The following is a 21014-nucleotide window of genomic DNA, read 5'->3' on the forward strand; positions in this document are numbered from 1 at the left end:
GGGGAAGTACTGTATAATGGTTAAAATGATGGGTTTCTGCAGTTGAAAGACCTTTCTTGAGAACTTTTACTAACAATTAGCAGCTTAAGCTTAAGTTTTCCCATCTATTAGAGATACTGCTGTGGCTGCTGCTAATAATAAACAATACCTAACTCGTGGAATTGTCGTGAAGATTAAATGAGGTAATAACTCATCTATTACATGTTCAAAACATGTTAGTGATTATTTTTAGCTTTATGATACACTAGCAACACATCCACGTTCAAACTGGGCTAAAAATGTCTTTTGTGGATTTGCCTAGAAATCAATGTATATTATATAAGGTTGTTTCTATGGGAAAACGTTCCAATTTCTGAATGAATTTGGAACCTCATCTGTTTGTAAATTAGGGCTGCCCCTTTTCTCTGTCTCTCTTTCCTCCTTAACATCAATTAACTTAACTTCAGTTGGATATAATGACTGAAATGTCCTGAGTCATTTTTCAGATTTCATACTCTCGTGAATCTGTTTGCAGAAAGGTATTCTGTACTTCTGTACATATACAACAGTCAACAGATTATTTGGTTTGGCTCTTTATGTAGATCAAAAGGATGGTGTGACCAGTCTCTTATTCATTTGCCCTGTAGCTATAACCCAAGTGCACTCTCTCCATGTGTACGGGTATTAGGCATCTGCTGGCTTGGCCATGTGGGGTGTGGGCTGATGCCTTGAAGGAACCAAGGAAGGGATCCATGATTAGTGTACTGAAAACCCAAAATATAACTGAAGGCCCCTGAGCAGTTTTGGAGACTGCTTTTGAGAAGCTAGTTTTGAATGATAGAATGTTTTAATAGTAACATCTTAAAGAAAGGAAAAAAAGAGGCCCAGTGATGATGATGATGACCATTTCCATCATCTTCTTTCACTGGATATATGATCCCTACTGGTATGTAATTTCGCCCAGAAAGCATGATTTGCTCCATATGTACTTCAAAATGTATAAAGAGCCATAGGAACAACCAAGCTATTTCTTTTCCTTATACACAGAAAAGTGTTAGAATCCACATCTGTATATATGGCAACTGGCTTGGGCGTAGGATGGGAAGCACATTCCTGGAAGAAAAGTCAAAGTGAGCATAACTTGAGAGAACTCTTTTGCTTACCGTGTTGGAGAGAAAATCAGGGGTGTTTAAATGTAAATTTCATAACAGTTTAGTGTTGGAGGAAGCAATAAAGTTAAGTAGAATCATAAGGAATTATCTGAATTCTCTGTTTTTTAAAGGTTTGGTTAATGCTGGAAATTATTTAGAATTCAGGAAACTGTTTAAAAAACAAGATACTTAAAAAAAAAAGTAGGAAGGCAGAGTATTAAACAGAAATCCAATTGCACTTCCCAGGGCCTGAGAAATAGTTACTCCTAGTAAAAGTGCCAAGAGTACATGATACAGGCAAAGGAGCTGACTGTGCTCCCTGCCCCACAACCTCCTCCTCTCTCCTCTTCTCCTCACAAGGGGGCCCAGTGCAGCCTGAGAACACAGTAGAGACTTAGAAGATACTGGCATGATTGAGGACTGAAAGAGGGCTCAGTGGTGGTTTAAAGGAAAGAAAAATGGACCTGTCAATTTTATTCCACATTTAAGCAGCTCTAATCATTAGGCATTTCCTCCAGATATTGAAATAAAACCTGCTTATGTGAACCTCTACTCACTGCTTCAGTTCTGCCTTCTGGTGTGAAATAGAATAAATCATATGCTTCCTCTGAATGACAACTCTTCAAACATTTACATCCCTGTGTAGATCCCAGGTTCCATCCGTGTGCCTCCATTCCATTCCTACCTGTCCCAAGCCATCTCTAATTTTATTTATTTGGTTAAATATCACTGATTTCTTCAACTATTCATCATATGACCTCTTTTATAGATACTTTATTCTCCTGGCTTCTGGAAATATTACAGGTGGTCAACAGCCTTTGAAAATGTTGGCTGGGACAAAGTATTTCAGATCCAGGGTGGCCATTTCAAAACACTGAGGGACCATCCTTGTCTTGGACACTGTGCTTCTAATTAATGGAAACTAGATTTTTTTAAAGTTTCTGGAGGCTGCATCTCATCATCAACTCAATCTGAACTCTCATTCAGTTAAATGCCTAGGTCTTTTTCATACTGACTTTGTTAAGACAACCTCCTTCATCCTATTCTTCTGTGGTTAATTGAAAAGTATTATCTTGAAACCTTATTCTGACTCCTATTAAAATTCATTTTATTTGTTCAGCTTACTGTTCCAGCATGACCTAATCTTTCTGAATCTTAATTTCTGCCATCAAAAGCATATTTTCTTTCCTACAACTGTGGCATATGCTGATACAATAAACATGCCTTCTGTGCTTAATAGAAATGTCAATTGAAATAATAATGAGGTTGCATTTTACATAATAAATTAGAAAAGAAGAAAAAGAATGAGACAGGTGTTGCGGGGAAGAGCCACTTTCATAAACTATGAGTAGGAGCATAGATTAATGCAAATATCCTGGAAAGCAATTTGACAATAGGTAGCAAAATGTCAAAGAATGCACATTCTTTTTGAAGTACAATTTCTCTTCCAGGAAAGAATGCAAAAGGATTAATTTGATGAGTGAGAATAGGATATTTATTTCAATGTAATTTAGACTACCGAAAAATTAAGGAAATCTAAATGTGTCAGTAGTGGATTGAGTTAAATTCTGTGTAAGCCATAAAATGGGATATTAAGCAGCCAGTAAAAATAATACTGCATTCTTACATGGTTAAGTGGGAAAAGAACAGACTATATATATGTATTCTTTCCCGTAAAAGATGAATATGTATGTATGTGATGAGTCTGTGTATATGTAGAGAAATATCTGGAAGGCCAGTTCGATAATGATTAGATATTGGTGGTAGAATTGTAGGTGATTTTTACATTATTGTTTATATTTTTCTCTATTGTGTAAATTTTCTAAAATGAACAAGCATTAGTTTTATAATTAGAAAAAATTCAACTTTGGATTTTGGGGGCAAAAGTTTGAATGAATCACAGTTATCTTTATGGCATAAGTTCCCCTCTAGGTTGACACAAATGCTGTAACAAATTGTCAGATCTGCATCAGAGTTACGACTTGCCATAACTGTATTATTCATAGCCAAAGCCTCTCTATGTTCTGTTAAGTGGGGCCAATACCCCTTCCTCTTTATTTTTTCACCCTATTGAAGGTATCTGAGGTTGGGCTCCCTCTCAGATCTCTGAAATGAAGACTGGCCTGCCAAGGTTGGTTGAGGGGTACTCTCCCAGCTACACTTGCATGGAGTGAAGGAAGCAGGGCTGAGAAGGGGCAGAGGTTGAACTGCAATGCAGCTACCACAGAGGCCTCCATCATTCCTCTGAGGATATTGGAAATTGAGGTAACCATTCAGATATGTCCCTATTGAGGCAAGGGTCCAGGCTGTGTACTCTGGTCTTTTCTTTTAAAATTTATTTTTATTTTTTATATGGTTTTTGGAGGTTACTTTCCATTTACAGTTATTACAAAATATTAGCTATATTCCCTGAGTTGTACAATACATCCTAGAGCCTACCTTACACCCAACAATTTGTGTTACCCCCCTCAACCCCCGACTGGTAACCATTGGTTTGTTCTCTGTATCTGTGATGTACTCTGATCTTGACCAGTCATTGGATGTTCCATCAGGGAACGTAAACTTGTGTGAGACAGGTCCCTTTGAGGGCTATTCTCAAGGAAGGATTCGTCTGTGAGTCACCAGCAAACAACCTCGGCAGCTGAAGGGTGGTGAGCACCTTTACCCTGCAGGAGAGAATCTGGGTGATGCACCACAGGATCTACTACAGAGGGCGCTAGTGCTCTCCTGCCCTTTGTCCTAATTATCTTATGGATTTTTTTTAAAATGGAAATAATTCCATGTTTCCCCCTCACAATCCTTTCCTCTTCCATCCCTCCACTTACAGATTCCTACGGTTAAAACACCTTGATTCAAATACGATTCTATGAAGAGCTGGACTGATTCATTCATTCAATATTTATATTTAATGAGCAATTTCTATTGTGTCAGCATTGTTCTGTGTGCTGAAAACACTACGGGGAACAAAAAACTCTTTCTCATAGGTCTTACATTCTAAGTGGCTGACTCTTGACCATACTTAAATTTTTATGTCTTCTATCATCACTGAGGCTTTGTCACTGGGCCAGGTTGATCAACTCTACTTGTATGGTGAGTCGGCTCCCTTTAAGGAGTGATTTAGTCACATGTAGATGTAGATTTCTGACTGCTTTCCTTAAGAACTAGTCTTTCAAATGTGCCCAAGAATGTCTGAATCCTAGCTGTGGGTTCATTTTGGTAAAAATAAACAAGTAAATAATAAGTAAATACACTAAAAGTAACTGCTTGTTATTGGGCAGGCGAAACAGCCAATTGTCGGATGACTACTCCCTTCTTCAGCACTTTCTATGGACATTTAGATACAACAGAAAACGCTCTGTCTCAGATTACCTCCGGTGTTGCTTTTCCTGAATAAACATGGACATTAAAATGGCTTTCTTGACTTCTATCTGCTTGGCATCTCTCTTAGATAAGTGTGATTTGCTCTCAGGTCTCAGTTTTAAAATGAAACTGAGCAAGTGACTTTGTGCTAAGATCAGTCTTGACAAGTGGGGGAAGATTGAGAAAATTGGGAAGATGATTTCTTGCAGTGGTACAATTCCCACATTTTGCAAAGTAAGGCCACACTATTTGAGAGGTGATGAAGAAATAACTTCCCTGGCTATTAAAAAAAAAATCTAGTGGGGGAGAAATGAAACTGAGTGGACTGAATAGGAATGCCACATTTTTTTCTAGATTTTTTTCGTCAAGACTTAGTGAATAGTTAACCATAGAAACTAAATTACATTTTTAAGCTTATAATTATTTCTTTGTGGGGTTTTGTTTTCTTTTTTTGGTTGTTGTTAAATAAAAGTTTGGTGACTGAATTCAAAAATTTTAAAACTAACACTGCAATGTTTACTCTTTCACATGAAGGTGGGGAAGGATAATTGGTGTAACTAATAAACATAGTTTTGTTGACCATTATCCCTACATTCAGGGTTAGAATCTCATTAAGCTCCTGTGAATATTGTGAAACTGACTGAGATACTTAGCAAAATGTTCATGCATTCATAGCAATTTTCTCCTTAAAAATAAAGCAAAAGTTAATTATGCAGATTTATATTCTGACACATTCTTGTTGATTCAGATTAAAGGCTCTACATGAAACAAAGTACAGCCACAAATCAGGTAGTGTTTCTTCCTTTCAGTGGAAAATTGTATTTCTACACTGGTGAAAAACCTAAGGCTGGGAACGGTGCCATGAAATATTAAAATAATCAACAATAAAAAATACCCAGCCAATTACACAAATTTATCAGGCTAAATCGCCTAACTAATCCTCACTCTGAAGTGAGAGTTCAAGTTAAATTCACTGACCAACATTGTACAAAATAAGTAATTTTCCATGCAAGAAACGTTTGTTATAAAACTAATAATGGGGTCATTGTTAATTAAGTTGATTTGTACTGCTCAGTTTTTAGCTTATCAGCACTTTCTTCAGATACTAATAAGAAGTACCCCAAGAAAAAACAGAGACTTAAATTTTTAGGCACCCTCCTCCTCCTCCCCATCATCGTTATCATCAACAATCCTACCAAAGTGTTGCATAATTCTTCAGTGAAAGTGACATTTTTGACAACTTCCCACTAAAAATAAGTGCTCTGCTGCTGTATGTTACATTAATCAGTTCCAAATCACTTAGAATAAAAGTAGATTTGTATTTATTAAGCATCTTATTTTTACATTTATTATATTATTTCAAGAGTTTATGACTAAGATATTAAAAGGAAGAGAAGTGTTCTCATTGGTGTGGATGAAAAATATTGAAAAATAGGGGAAAAGGCCTCTTCAAACTTTTACTTAAGAGCTAGTTCATTGAAGTTCTTGGATATTGGTTAGGGGTCTCTAGAGAAACAGAACAGTGGGATATCTACCTCTATCTGTCTATGTGTGTATGTACGCACATATCTAGGTATCTATCTTTCAATCACATATCTATCTAACCAGTAGGATTGACTATCTGCCTGCCTGCCTGCCTGCCTGCCTATCTATCTATCTATCTGTCTACCTACCTACCTACCTATCTATACAACTCTAAAATCTGCAAAGCTGATGTCACAGTTTCAGTCTTAGGCTGGCAGGCTATCGTAGAACCAGGAAGAACTAACACCCCAGTCAAAGGCCATCAAGTAGGAGACTTTTCACTGACTTGGGGTAGGGTCAGGCATTCAACTGATTGGATGAAACCTACTTGCATTAGAAAGAACAACCTGCTTTACTCAGTCCACTGATGTTAATGTTAATCTCATCCAAAATTCACCCTTACAGAAACATCCAGAGTAACATTAGACCAAATATCTGGGCACAGTGTGGTCCAGTCAAGGCTTTAGTCCCAGGGGTGAGGCAGGAGAGAAGGATCCAAATTGGCTTTTGTGCCCTTCCTGTAGCCCCTTCTTCTTCCTCTCCCCGGTATGCATCCGAGGGAGGCCTTCGTGGATCTCTCTCTCTGCCCCCATCTTTCTTGTGAGCACCCAGTTAAGTCTGTGAGAAGAGCTAGTAACTTCCCAGGTGTCTGCAGCTCCCAGGGTTGTACTATTCTCATCCTAGCTTACACTCAGCCTGAAACAGTTAAGTGAAAACTTCAGCTGCATTCTTCTTCCTGTCCTTTGCGGTGGTCCTTTCTTCCTCTCGTGCTCTGCCACAGTGATGTGTGCTGGCTTCCCATCCATCCTTGGAGGCAATGTCTTACTTTAGATTTCAGGTTATTTGGTTCTCATGAGACTTTAGTTATTTGGTAAATTCAAGAAAAGTTGTGGTTTTGCAGATTATCTGGTAAATTTTTTGATATAAAGTTGGGAGTAATGTTTTCCCTACCTTTCTACATCCTAAGTGGAAGCTACAAATCTAGTAATTTGTTCTTTAAGGTAAGTATCAGCTGTTTTTCAGCTATAATTAAGGTGGCAAAGAGGCACTAATCACCTTGAGAGGTGAATGGAAACTATTAAAAATTGGTAATCGCCTTATCCATCTGGGCTTCTGTAAAAAAATGCCACAGACTGGATGACTTGTAAACAACATTTACTTCTCACAGTCTGGAGACTGGAAATTCAAGATGAGGGTGCTAGCATAGTAGGGTTCTTGTGAGAGCCCTCTTCTGGGCTGCTGACGGCCAGCTTCTCACAGGGTCCTCACAGGGAGGAAGGAGCTGGGGAGCTCGGTGGGGTCTCCTTCATACAAGCGCTGCTCCCAATCATGAAGGCTCCACTCTTGGGACCTAATTACCACCTAAAGGCCCCACCTCTTAATACCATCACATTGAGGATGAGGGTTTCAATAGATGAATTTTGAGGGGACAGAGACATTCAGACCACAGTAGTAATCTTCTAAGATCAAAAAATAGCCTAACCTTTGTATTGGCAGTTTGATAAGAAACTCATGCTGGAAGTAATCTCATATAAATGAGAACAAATTTAAATATTCAATTATTTATCACTCGTCAGTAGTAAAGTAGCAGGGAAAACTAGGATGATCTAGCTAGGGTATAGATGGAGGCTGGATGCCTTTTCTTCTAGAGAAAAATATAAGAGAAATTGAAGATCAGGTAACAAGAGAAATCGTCACTTTTTTTTTATCCCTTTGGCTCTTCTGATAAATCTTTAGTATAAGTTATTCTGGGCTCATATTGGACTTGTGTTGCTCCATCAGCTATTTCTCAAAACAGTTCTGGCTTCCTTTAGTGGGAAATGATAGTTGGAGAACACCTGGGTACAAGGTGCGCTCTTTGCTATTGGGTTGGTCATTATTTCTCGACCTTCAGTGGACAAAGCTAAGAAGTACACAACACAGACACACATGTGCGCACATAAACACATCTATACTAATGTAAAAAACTGTATAAATTCAAAAATGTCAGGGCTATAGGGCTTTTTATTTAACCTCTTCTGTTTTACATCTGTATGTCCTTTCTTCCAACATCAAAATCCCTAGTTCTGAAGGACACAGGGAATAACAGAATGTGAGCACCCATAATTAATCATTTACTTTATTTCATATAGCAGTCTCAGAATAACAATAGTAATATTATCACAGCAATGTAATTACTAAGTATAGTTATTCTGATTATGTTTTTTCCACATCCCCCCATTTTAAGAGTTGTACTATTTCTGCATTTTCTGATCATATGGCCATTACATCCAATATTCTCTCCTTGTTTACTTTTATTTTCATCTTAGTTCTACAAACAGTTATGTTTAACCTTATCCACTGGTTCTTATGTTGATATCTCTATAGTTATTTTAGTTTTTTGAAGCCTCTTTTCTAGTAGATTCCTCAGGAAAGACCCATGAGAACAATACCTCTGAGTTCTTGAATGTTGATAACTTCTCTGTATCTTTTTTTGAAAATCCATTTTCTCTGGATATAAAATTTGTACCTCACATTTTCCTTTCTTGATAATCTAAAATGTTATTCCATTTTTTTCTGACATAAAATGTTGTTTTTGAAAAAAATCTATTTTTCTTTTGCTTGTAAGCCTCCCATTCTTTTCATCTAGATGCTCAAAGGCTTATTTTTTAATTATTAATGTCCTGTAACTTTACTAAAATATGTCTTGAGGTTGGTTCTTTTGGTTTAATATTCTCAAGTACATGGTATGTACTTTCAAAATGTAGTCTAAACTCTTATTTACTCTATTTCTGGGATGTGTTCTTGAATTATAATTTTTTCTATTTGTCTTGTCCCCTCCTTTTAGGGACTCCTATTATTGCTATGTGATTTTTTTCCTCTATCTTCATGTTTGCTATTTTCTCTTGAATCCTCCTTTTTCTTCCGTCATGTCTTTTGATTTAAAGTTTTCCTACTTTCACCTTCTATTCTTAAGGCATTCGTTACTGTGAACATTCGTTTGTAATCCTTATTTAGTTTTTATTTCTGAAATAATTTTTCTTTTCTTTTAAAATCCCCAACCCCCCAAGTTCTATCTGAGCTTTCTAATTCTGATTTATGTTGGTCTTTTGTACCTAGAATCATTGCTATAAGCTGCTAGTGGTCTGCTAGTCCTAAGAGAACACCCGTTGTTTGGTCTGGATGTCTTCATTCAGTCACCTTTTCTGGGATGAGAATATGAGAATTCCTTTTCTTCTGGGAATTGGCTCTACAACTTGCCCATCACATCTGCTTGGGAGCTGGCATACGTACGTCTGATGACAGTTACTGGTGCCATGCTGGGCACTTGACTCAAACTGAGTTCCTCGCCATGGCTTTTGATGTTGGCCCTGAGCTCATTCTCTTTTTTGTGAAAGAAAGGTATTATGCACTTGGTGAGAAGAAAAGCCCCAGACACTGAGATACAGACACGTGGGTGGAGGAGTCCTGACTGAATTCAAGGCTGCAGTTATTCCCAAGGCCCAGTTGTTTCCATGGTCTCTCCCAGCTTCATTGTTCTGCTCAATACCTGAGCATCCTTTCATAAACTCTCCCTATCTACATAAGCATATTGGAGTAGGGATCTGTTAACAGGAAGAATGTATCTTACAGTGTATTTACATTACTTTTTACACAAGCAATAATCAAGCCTGGAACATGATAAACTCTTTCAAGCTCTGTGAGAACCATATTTCTCTTCATTTCTACAACATTTTTCATAGCATCTTAATATTTCTTTTTAGAGTATCCTCATTTAAGTTTCATTCAGAATATTCTTATTTATGCTTCACAGACAACTTTAAATCTTGGACTGGATATACTTTCTCTTCTCTATATTTTTTTAAAGGTATTTTATTTATTTTGTTTCTGGGTTTTTTTGTTATTGTTTTTTGGTGGGGGGAAGTAATTAGGTTTGTTTGTTTGTTTTAATGGAGGTCCTGGGGATTGAGCCCAGGGCCCTGTGCATGCTAAGCATATACTCTACCACTGAGCTATACCCTCCCCACTCCATATTTTTTTTCCTATTGTTTTGTCTCTTTGTGTTTTCCTTCTATGTTCTACATAGGCTTTTCAATTGCATTCCATACGATTTTCTTAACTTTCTAAAGTGTCCGTTCTGCTCTTTATTGTACCCAAAGTAGATTTTCATTTTGCTACTGCATTCTTTTCTTATTTCAGCCAATATCCTTTGTAACTCTGCCTTTATTTCAGCCTTTTTGTTTGTAGGAATGCAGGCTCTGGTTTTATAGAGTCTCTGAGATTTTTGTGGAAACACTGAGTCTGAAATTCTTATGTAATATTGAAGAAAAGAATTTTCAGAGCCATGACCTCCCTTAGTCTTTAGGGAAATCTTTCCCTCCTTTCCAAATGTTTTCTTTCTCATGTTTTAGTAGGCTCCATTATTTATTTCCTGGATGTGCTGACTAGCTTGGGGAAGAGCTATCCAGGATAGCATTTTTCAGCAAAGTTCAGTTGCCTTAGTCTCCTTTGCTGTTCACTTGGGCTCAGGCAACTTTCCTCTTCTCAATCTAAAGCTGAAGGTCAGAATGTAGCGTTTTACTTTATTCTGTTTGTAATGCCTGGCTGATGTTCATCTCACGTGCCTGTGCTGGTACTGAAGTGAACCTTGGGCTCTGGCTGTGCTGGGAAACGAGATGGAAGTTCTTTGAACAGTGTCCTATATGAAGCAGCACACCCATCTCAGCCCTCCCAGCTCTGTTGTGTCTCTTTTAATTTTTGTGCTTTTTTTTTTCAAATACAAAACATCCTTGGATGTTATCTTAATGTTTCTCTCTACTTCTTACTAATGGAATGGAAAAATAAAAAGAGAAAAGAGCTGATGGAAGTGATGTAAAAGGACAGGATGGGACTCTGGTTACTTCTGAAAATAATTATTTGCTTGTTTTTCTGCAGAATTTAGCCACTATACTCTGGGGTTAGGTATACAAAGGGGAAATGAGCCAGAGTTTTCCTTTTATTTCTTTGCTGAGCACCTTTTGCTTTTGGGTCAGATGATTATGATACAGAGTCCAATAATTTGCTTTCAATCTATCCTCACTGACAACACATTTAGGGGAAATTGCCTGGAAAATTTGGTATGTCATTTTTTTTTTCTTTTGCTACTGTCAGTTTTTGTCTCCTTTTATCTTCATGAATGTTTTAATGGGAAACAGCAGACCAGACGCATCTAATCTGTATTCATGTTCCCTATTAAATCTCATTCGATTTGGGGGAATTATACTAGTGTTTATGAAGACAAAAACTCTATTAGTAAATTTAACAGAAGCATGTTTATATTTTTATTGCAAAAGACAATGAAACAGAGATAGTCTCTGTTTCTGGGACACAGAATCTCTATAGCACAGTGAGTAACAGCATGGACTTTGGAATCAAGTAGACATGGGTCTAAATTTAGGCAACACCACTTTCTATGACTTTGGGCTACTTATTCAACCATTCTGAACATTGTTTTCTTATGTGTAAAATGGGTATAACAGTACTTACTTTATAAGTGAGGAATGCACTTAGCATTGTGCTTGGCATATTGTAACTACCAAACAATTGGTAGCCATGATTAATTATTATAACTATGATAAAATATAGTATCTTTGAGTTTCATGAGCCTCATAAGCAAGACTGTTATTTGATATTTTTAGAAAATAGCATTTATGATAGACCTAAGCCATCACATGAGCTGACATATAGTTATTTTTAACAATGTACACCACACATAATTTTCCTGTGCTACACACCTTATCCATGTATGTTAACATGCAAATATAACCCTAGGCGATTTGTGTAGGAAGCGATTATTTAGTTACTCAGTTAGGAAGGTGGCAATTCGTTCATACATTGTATATGTCTAAAATAAAATTGTTAACTTGCTTTGCCTACAGGCATGATAAAGTCTCCTTTAAGGAAACAACAATTTCCCACATAAGAAAGAAAACAAAAGTTTCTGGATGAAAATAGGAAAACAAGTTTGCACTAGTCATGAAGAGTCTTGTCAGAGTCCAGCTGAGGAAGATCGGGCAAAACACCATGTGAGTGCATCCAAAACCAGACCAGCAGAAGCCCCCCTCACAGTCAATGGGTCTCAAGGCCATAGAGCTTTGTTCTGCTGTAGAAGGCTAGGCATTGTTGATCAAAGAACATCATTCGCAACCAAACTGGCATCATTCTGAAAACAAAGTATGTGTATATTCCTGGTAATTTCATCCAGCCATTTTATGTGCCAAGAAAGTTACTAATTGTCTCCATCTAGAGCTCCAGCTAGAGCTTGATTATACAGCAAAGCACTGCATAGTTTATCACTTATCTAGCTATATTATTGCTTGTCCTCCTTTTCTTCTTCCTCTGCTGCCTAATCCTTTCACTGTTTGTTAACTCTGTCACCTGTGGAGTTAGTCCCCTTCCACAAATGAAGTTTCACTGTTTCATCTCTAATAGCCACTCATGTAAAGTATTTGAAAAAGGAGAAATTTGAAGCTACAATTTTTAACATCTTGTTGAAATTGTGAATTTCATTTGTTTGAGATGATTAGCCTTAAAAAAATAGCATAGGATATTTTATTTTAAAACATATCCAGCTTCATGCAGTGTATTGAAAAAGAGAGAAAAAGAAAAAAGCTTAGCAAATGCTAGGTTGTAAAATAGAAATGACCATCAATTAGGGAGGAGCTGCTGGTTCAGAGAAAAGCTGATTCATACAGTAAAGGCATTCTCTGCCTCAGATAGCGGAGAAGGAGAACTGGGCAACTGACACATGGGTGGGTGTAGATCCATGTCTTCAAGAAATTCTAAGCGCCATCTGCTAGGGGCATGACTCTGAACAAGTCCCTTTCAATATCTTTGAATCTCAGCATGGTTAATTGTGAAGTGTGGTTCGAATATAAACTCCATCGTGTTTATGTAGATCCTTCTAATGAGGAGTCTGAGAAAATGCAGGGGTTGAAAGTTCAAACAGCACAAGAAATGAGACCTTTTGCTTGCAGAAATTAAACATGGTCTTGCAGAATAGAGTCCCGTGAGTGAAGGGGACAAGGCAGCATAATATAATGAGTAGGAGCAGAAAGCCTGGAGCCAGACTGCCTGGGTTTAATCCCAGCTGTACCACTTACCCTGTGTGGCCTTTCTGTTCCTCAGTTTTCTCATCTGTAAAACAGAGATGATAGTGATAGTGCTTACCTAGTGTTGTTTTCAGGATTAAACAAGTTAATATGTGAAAAATGCTTAGCATCTAGCTTACAATGCATGCTATGGAAATACTTTTTAAGTAAATTTTGAGGAAAGAAACATCAATTCTTAAACAAATAGTCTTGATAGTTTGGTGTTAAGGGCATATACTTTGTATACATGGGTGCTTATTATGTGAATGTTTATTTCTCTAAGTTGGATATTATGTGGTCTGAAGAAATTAAAATTAATGAAAATCTATGTTTTAATTTACATACAGGATTAAAAATTGAAGTGGAGTATAATGGATTGAAAGTAGCATATACTTAGTTCTTGGTGCTGTAGAATCTTTGTACCAGTCGTAGGAGACCTAGGATGTCACAGCAACGCATCTGAATTTCAATAGCACAAGCTTCCCTAAAGTCCCTAAAAAAACCAATGAGATGGACATTTGGAGAGAGGAGACAGGGGTTCCCCACAGTAGGACCAAAACACACACAAAGCATTATACATAGCTGTACACAATTCTACATGAGGAAGCTGCAGGAAAGTGGAATATCTAGCATTAGCGCCAACGGTGTGAAGATTTGGAGTGGATGGATGGGAGATGTCCCTGCAGCAGAGTATTGTGACAGGCCAGACTATTCCCAGTTGTCCGCTCCCTGTCTCATGCCTTGGCTAATGAGATGTGAGTGGAGAGGGTGGTCGTCTCAACTAAAAGAAGCCTAAATGCAATTGGGTGCTTCATCCTGAACCCCTTCCTCCTGCCCTTCACCGTGAGAGTCGAGGTGATAGCGGCATCTGGGTTTGGGAATGGGATGACACGTGAGGCCTGCGGAGCCCAGCTGAGTTCAGCAGGCCCTGCCTGGCCACAGCCTTCAAGTAACATGAGGAATAAGTCTGTAAGCTGCTGAGCTATTGGGGTTGTTTGTTCCTGCCACAAAAGATGACACACAGTACTGCCTGGTAGAGTTTCCTTTTCTTGCCTCCTTAAGGACATGGTCTAAGTAGCCTAGGGAAGTTTGTGGTGCCAAAAAAGCACTTTGGTACATTAGTCACAGTTCAATGTCCTAATTATCATACTTAGAATACCCATCTGTGTAAAGCCAGTAAATCTAAGAATTTTTAAATAGACCTTCTAAACTCAGGGCCCTCCTTGTTTACATCATTGAGACATTAGTAATAGTTTGGGGGGACAAAGATCTGTTGTCTTTCTCTACTGCTGTTGCAAAATACCACATATATTGGTGGCACCACTGAAATTATAGTAATTTATTTGGAATAGATGGAATGATAACAATACTCTGACTTTACATTTCTACAGCTTCTTTGGTCCAAGGCAGTCAAAGGAGCCTTGAAACAGAGTCTCACTGATTCTTAAGATTTGTCCACAAGTGCTGAGGTAGATATAGTTATTGTACAATTTTCGCAAGGCAGAAACATGGAAGATGCCTTCATGAAAGATGGTTCTGGGCAATAAAATACCTGGGTATTTGAAATTACAGAGGCAAAGAATCAATGACCAACAAAATTTAAAATAATTTCTATTATGTTCTCAAAATAGTGTACTATTTGGTGGCTATAAGCAGTTCAGCTTTATAGTGGAACGAAGCAGGTAAATGATGTCAAATCTAAGATGAGGCATCTGTCTTCACCCCTATGCTGAATATTCTGACAAATTTCCTTACCTTCTTATAATTTATTTACATTCTTTATAAAAGTGATATAACTTCTGTGTTTTTTAACTTCTTTCATTCATTGGGATTTTTTAAAGGATTTTTTTGTGGTTAAGTACATGATTCAGTTATAAACATTTAATAGATTCAAGAACAATATGTATTCTTGGTTAACATGGTACATAGTTATAGATATTTCTATCAAAGCAGGTTTCTTCATTGTGATTACATTTCTTTAGAGCCTTATGTTTTCTCTGCTTGATTTATTAAGTTCTGAAAGAGACATGTTAAAAGCCTTCACTATGATTGTGGTTGTTGTCAAAATTAGTTATCTATATTCTGTTCAATCCTTTTCCTTCACTGAAGATTTCAGCACTATTCCTCACTACTATGGTCCTTTTCTCTTATTATCAATTATTTTTTATCCACCTTTCCTCAGCCACCCTCTCCCCTAGATCTTATCCTTATCAATGTTAAAAGTTGTCATTACCAATAGCCAAAATGGTTTCAACTTCTAGCACTCCACATTCTGTCCATCACCTTTTCCTATCATTCCAGCCCACTTTCCACCATAACAGCTCTTCAACTACTGTATCTAACCCGCTAATCCCACCAATCTGTTATTACTCATCATCCACCTCATGTTTTATTTTTTTCTACTTACCCAGCTTAAACTTTGTGGTCCCTTACTGTAATCCCTCCTTTTTATAAACCTTCAATTGCCTTGCTCCACTCTCTCCCATTACATGCTGCTTTAAAACTCCAACACTGGTTACATCTAACGCTCCACCTACTCCATGCTTACCAGTGAGCATTGAAACATTGCTGGAGAAAACACATCAGATTGGCTGGTTTCACTTTTCATTTATAACCACAGGAGCACTATCACTTTTACTGCATTCCCCACTCATCTAGGAAACTACTTTGCAATTCCTCTTTGCTGTTTCCCCTTTGCAGTAATATTCTTCTTCTTTTCCAGTTCTTCACCCTCAGCTAATAACACCACTTTCACTTCACTGAGGAAATAGAAGCTCTCAGGAGACACCCCCAGCTCTCTCACCACAGGTCTACGTACTCACCTGCCTCGTATCTTTATACTTGTCCTCGTCTTCCCTGACAGTGATGCATCCCTGCGTCTTTCAGGACCAGCCTCTTCCTTTTAGAAAAGTATACTTTCCTACTCACAGATTTGTTTGCTCTAATCCAGCAATTACTTTTTCTCTTTCCTTCCCTCCAGCATCACTAATCCTCCCCTTTCTACCAGAGCATTTCCATCAGCATAGAAACACACTATAAAACTACAAATCTTTCTCAGATCCAATACCCTATCCGCAGATACTGCACCATTTCTCTGCTTTTTTGAAGTATGTATCATGTCCAGCTCTCACCCCACATTCACTCTTGAACCCATTCCTCCCTGACTTTGCCCTTCGAGTTCACCAGAGCTCTTCATTCAAAATCACCAATGACCTCCATGTTGCCAAATCCAACAATCGGTCCTTAGTCTCCATTTTTTATTATCTAGTAGCATGTTTATACAACTAATTGTTCCTTCCTTGAAATACTTCACTTAGCTCCTGGGATACCTCTTTCCTGGTTTTCCTTTTACCTCCCTATCTGCTCCTATTTGTCTCCTTCAGAGTTCCCCTCCTCTTTTTCATGTCCAGATGTTGGAGAGCTCCAGGGTTTGGGACTATTTCTCATCTCCATATACAAGACTTTTCTGATTTCCTCAACCAAGGGCTTTATACTACTTTATGTATTGACAACTCCTAAATTAGCCTCTCCAGTCTTTGTTTCTCCCCTGAGCTACAGGCTTGTAAATTCAACTTTCTACCCTTTAGATACCTTATTCTACCCTGAGTAAGAGTCCTCTCTTGAGGCACTGACAGTGTGGGGTGAAGAAAAACGCTGCAATCTGTTGGCCTTCCTCAGTTGCTTTTGTTGAGTTCCAATATTATTTGTGTACAAGGAGCCAGGATGGGCAGACTTATGTCAAGTTGCTAGAAGACGAGCACATGGCAGCCCGAGAGAGTTGATCTGAGTGGAACGTTCTTCACTAAGCTCATTTATCAATGGATCCTGGTATTGAATGACAGTACATGGTAGATATCTGGGAGTAATTAATCCATTCACCATGAATCATACTACAGTTGAACTCCTCTCTTAAAACCATTTTCACACTTATTCTAAGCTGGGACCAAGACTGTTATTTCTCCCTCGTTTTAATCCTTAATATTGCTGTCCAAGTCCCATCTGCACTCAGGCTGAATGGGGAATGTCAGCAGCTGCAAATAATAAAAAGACTGAAGTGCATTCATACTCAGTTGGTGACATGTCCAATATGATGCTCCCTTAAAACCGCCTCACATGCAGAAACTCAAGAGTATTTTCTCATGTCATCAACCGTAAGCCAGTTGCTGATAATGTAAAGCCAATTCGTCACTTTTGTAGACAAATGTGTCACTCATCTTAAAATCTTTCTTGACAAATGCAGCTAAGCAGCGAATCATCCCTAGTCAGGTTAATAAAGTGATGAAGAGGCCAACTGGGGATCTTTATCCCATTTAAATCTTATTATAAACTTATTACCTTGAAAACACTCAAGTGTAATACATCAGTATGGAGAGGTCCAAGTGTGACCATCAGATCCAATAATGAGAGCAGATTCTGAGACATAGTTACTGATAGCATTTGTATAATGAAGCAAATTATGTAAACTTTAAAGCCTACTGGACACTGAAGTTTGCTTAATTGAACTTTACAAAATCAATTCAATTTTCTTGAACTTTTAAATTTTAGGGCACTTGCTGAGTGGGTTAGTAATTCTCCTGTAAATTGTGAATATTAAAAAAATAAAAATAAAAACAAAAACCTAGATTAAATTAAAGAGGATTTCCTGCTCCTGTTTTGATAGGTAGGCTCTCTTCCTTGTCAATCTGTCAACTTTTTGGAGCACTTCCCAAATATTCACTTACTTGTTTGTCCCTTTACTCATTCACTCATTATTTGCTGGGTAACTTCTATGTGTTAAGGACTGTTCTAAGATCTGGGGATACATCAGTGAACAAAACAGAAACATACGTGCCCTTGTGAAGTGTTTGTTTTATTAAAGGGAACCAATATTTTGAAAATAAGTAAATAGACACATAAGATAATGTCAATTTGTGAAAAGTGCTACAGGGAAAAATAAAGCTAAGAACCCAGTGGGTAACTGACTTCACTATTAAGGAGAGACAACCTTTTGCTCTTCAGGTATGTGATTATTAGAGCAACATCTCACTTAAAAGGTATTCCAGCTATCATGTTGATAAACTGAAAGCTTTTTGTTGTTGTTGTTGTTTTGATAATGGTTCTAAGAGACATTACCCAGAATGGCTGCATTGGAATTTCCTGGAGGTCTTTATTAAACACATTGATTCCTGGGTCCCACCCAAGGTTCATTAAATCATAATCCTGGGGGATCAGGCCTGAGCTTGTGTGCCTTTGAGCGAGCACCCTGACTAACGGGATGTGCTGCCAGCATAGGAATCACTGCAGCTACACAAGGAACAAAGGGGCATTAGGCACAGTCACTCTCTGTATCATTAGCACATGGAGAAATCTGTTAGAACAAGTATAAGAGAGTTTGTGGCTTTTATTGACCTTTCCTCATCCTTAGGCTCTGTAGGCAGGAAAACATCTGAACAAGTTTCATGACCTCAATTTAAAGCCTTAGTTAGCGGGGCTCCTGTGGCACCTCAATACTACTTTGAGGTCAAATCAGGCAGGTATTTTGATGGATCAGGTAGCAATTTATAGCCAGGCACCACTGTGATGTGATTTGTTCTCCTGATTCTGCACTGGATACACAATGACTCGGCGCTTAGACAAGCTGTGTGAACCCATGAAATAGAGAATAAAAGATCACTCTTATATATGTGACGTGCCTTTATTGTCACAACTGTGGTGTCTTAAGAGACAAGAAATGGATCTAAATTTCAAAAAGGACAGGAGGCAATAATTTTTGACTGATGTTTCTCAGTTTTTAACAGGACTTTGGAGAATAATCCTGTATATAGCAAGTAGCTTTGTTAATTACCTAGTGTATTATTTGTAATCTGTAAACCTCAGAGGACACATCAGGAAGTTATATTGCCTAAGGTTAAAGATTATGTGGGGGATTTAATGATTGTGGTTACATTCCGTGGTGCTGATTTGCAAACCTACCTTCATATCGATTGATAAGTCACTTGAGGAGCTTAAAAAAAAATCTGCCTCACCTACAGATATTCTGAATTGATTGGTCTGAGGTGGAGCCTAGGTATTTGATTAAAAAAAAAAAGAAAGAAAGAAAGAAAAAAGGAAAAGAAAAAAAAAGCTGCCTGAGTGATTCCAATGTGTGGCACAAGTAGATTACTGTTCTGTGGTTTGAAAAGTTACCTTGATCTCCGTGTACCTTCACAGAGGAGCAGATCTTGTGGGTTCTTAACAGTCCTATCTCTTTCCCCAATTTTCATGTTTAACCAGAAACACAGAACACATTAGCCATACTAGGTACTTGTCAGGAAATGTACTGGAACTCATGAATACTCAGTACCCATCAGAACTTATAAAAACATTATTAAGCATCATTTAATAACACCTTACCGGGTTTTAGATAAGAAAAAAACCCCACAAGTATTACTATAAAACTAATAACCACTAGTACCCAGCTCTTAACTACTAGCAGAGCTTCTTATTTATTGTAAACTCTCTTGTCTTTTTATTCAATTTTATGTGTTATCTTGCACTATTAAAATTTTTTGATACATTAAAATCTCCTATCAATGCAGTTAGATGACAAGCTTTTAAAAGCGGGGACCATATCTTTTATGTCTCTAGTCTTTTACCTCTTTTATATTCCCTCAGAATACAGATTGTACCAGGAATCTAGTAGGAGTTTGATAAACATTTTTTTAAATGAATAAATTAATCAATAAACAATTGATCCTTGTCATCTCAGGTAACAGAATATTACTGTATTTCCTTAGAATTGCAAGTATCTTAGGAAAGTTTATTAAGAATTTTAAGTACAAAAAGAAAAACAAGTACCATAAGCTTTACCAAAATAAATCCAGCTAATGACATCTTTCCCTAGGTAGGTTCAGGCCTTCGTCTTCTTTCTGCTGAGTATTCTGTATTCCATACTTTTAGCCAGTCCATAGCTAAGTGAGAATGTGTATGCATATTTAGCAGGAGTGATGGATGGCAATTTATCAGTTTCTTTCTATACTGGTGGCTGAAACTTATGGCTCTCAGCACTTCCCAGTTGCTGGTGATTGATGGGTTTGTTTACTACTTCTTCCTTTGGTCTGGAGGGAGATACTGAGTGGGGTTTCTGCCAGCGCTCTGGAAGGTTTGGCTGACTCCCAGAGCCAAGAGCTCTGCAGCCCAAGCTGTGTTTACGCCACAGAAGCCCTTGGGCTTTTTTGGATTTTAATCACTTTCCGAACAGATGCATTTCTGTTAGGATGGACAACGTATTAAAACTTGCACTCCGCTCATTCAAACCTAAACTCTGTTGGATTTTAAAAGTGTTTATTTTTTGCCTCCAACAAAGAAATTAAGTGGAAAATGTTTGTTTCAATCTGATTCCTGTATCTACCCTTATATTTCTGACCAAAATTAAAGAGACTACTAAACTGTAATCTCAAGTTATGAATATCCTCTTTCTGTTTGAACTAGAGTTAAATAGAAACAAATATGTAAGATACTAGCAAACTCCCTGTGCAAAGCAAGCATATATAAATTAGCACATTGTTTGCTGCCTGTGAAAAAGGAAAATGTGTGTGTTCTCCTGCATGAATAATCATGCTTTATTCACACAAGCAACATGTCTTTACTTTTCATTATCTGACAAGATCCATAGTGTGTTACTTAGTTGCAAATACTGGCTTTCCCACAAAATAGGAGTTACTTTTAATTTCATAGTACTGTCCAATGAAAAAAGGAGAGTGGGAAATTAAGCCAAAGTTAATAAAATAATTTTTTGTATTTTCTTGTTGCCAGAAAACATCACATACACAGTCTGATAATTGACATGTACTGCTTTATACGCCTGGCAGCCTCTCTCTCTTTTATTTCTCCTGCTTTGTTTATTACCTTCTCTGAAAAGCCCTTGGAAACC

The sequence above is a fragment of the Camelus ferus genome, chromosome 2 (assembly GCF_009834535.1).
Source record: "Camelus ferus isolate YT-003-E chromosome 2, BCGSAC_Cfer_1.0, whole genome shotgun sequence".
Lineage (NCBI taxonomy): Eukaryota > Metazoa > Chordata > Mammalia > Artiodactyla > Camelidae > Camelus > Camelus ferus.